Source organism: Palaemon carinicauda, chromosome 26 (assembly GCF_036898095.1).
Source record: "Palaemon carinicauda isolate YSFRI2023 chromosome 26, ASM3689809v2, whole genome shotgun sequence".
Classification (NCBI taxonomy): domain Eukaryota; kingdom Metazoa; phylum Arthropoda; class Malacostraca; order Decapoda; family Palaemonidae; genus Palaemon; species Palaemon carinicauda.
The window spans coordinates 48,603,269-48,604,834 of record NC_090750.1 but is presented as its reverse complement, the minus strand read 5'-3'; positions in this window follow the sequence as shown (position 1 = coordinate 48,604,834).

Genomic DNA, 1,566 nt, shown 5'->3' with positions numbered 1-1,566 from the left:
AAGCTGCTTTGAGGGTTCAATGAAAATGTTCAACAATTCCGTTTGCTGCAGGTTGTAGGTGGTTGCCTGATGTAGGGTGACACCCAGGAAATTCGCTAAAGATGTCTGCAACCGTCAGAAGTATTATGCTTAGGGATACCAAATCTCACAATCCACCTTGAGAGTAAGGTAAATATATACAATGCGTACATTGCATTTTGCATGGCAATGGTTTCAGACCATCCAATGAAGCTGTCCATGATGATAAACAGGCAACGGTATCATTGTGATGTGAGGACCAGACCTATTACGTCGATATGAATGTGGGCAAAACGATGCTGAGGTTGAGGAAAGGTGTCCACTCCTAAATCTGGTTGTCAATGTACTTTTGAAGTTTGGGAAAAGTACTGGAGCTGACAAAAGTCTTAGCGTCATTAGAAATGCTGTGCCATATGAACTCAATCTTCAGTAGTTGTGTAGTAGATTGGTGCGAGATATGTGAGAGCCCATGGATCCCATGGATGAAATCAAACATATGTTAGTGCATGGAGCCAGGTATCCGAGTTGTGGTCTACCAGTACTGATGTCAGAGAAGAGGGTGGCATAGGAGTCGTTGAGAGTGACGTCTTCCCTTAACATGGATGTGAAGTAGATCCTACATGCTTGGTATACTGGGTCTTTTACTTAGGCTTCTATTTAGGCATTGTAATGCAATGCCATCTCAATGGCATCTACTCTGTTTTTTGACATGGCATTGACAAGGGGACAAATTTTTCTAGCAACCTGTTGAAGGGTGTAGTTGTATTCAGCGATGTCAGAGATGTTGCCGTTAACTAGCAGACCAGGCATGAGAGTGTCAAATGAAGGCATGCACCAAAGGCAAGTAGTCCATGCGATGGATGAAAGGCATACCTTCTAAGAAGTGGCAAAAGTGACAGAAAAACAAATGCACCACCAACAATTATAGGTCAATGGAATAGTGGCCAGATTATGCTTTGGAAATTTTTCTACTGAAGAAGGCTATTGGGTGGGGCAAGTCATTCACCACCTGCTTAAGGGCTGCAACAATATTGATGACGCTGGCCTCGGTCGACAAAAGGTAAGGGATAGGTGGCACAAAAAAGGTGAGAGCAGGACTGTACGATAGGGCATTCTTTGCCTTGCAAAAATCATCTTCATGAAGTGGATCCCCCTTCATCTCTTTTGGTTTGGGCAGGAGAGAGGAGTAGAGGGGGGCAAGAGTGGCAGTGATGGCTGCCCAAAACCGGTAATAATAGCTTATTCTGCCCAAGAATTCTTATAGTCCTTTGGCAGTCGTGGGCTTGGGAAAGTTCTGAACAGCTGATTCCTTCTAAGGGAGCAGGCATACGCCTTCAAGAGTGATGAGGGGCCCTTACAATGATACTACATTGGCACCTAAGGTACACTTGTCATACCAGAATACAAGGCCACTCTGTGTAGGTAGTTGAGAAGGATGCATTGGTGATGGAGGCGTTCCCCCTTGGAGGAGATCAAAAGTATGCAGTAAACAAAACATTTGCAGAAAGGGAGGTCCATTAATATAACATACATAAGGCATAGGAAAGT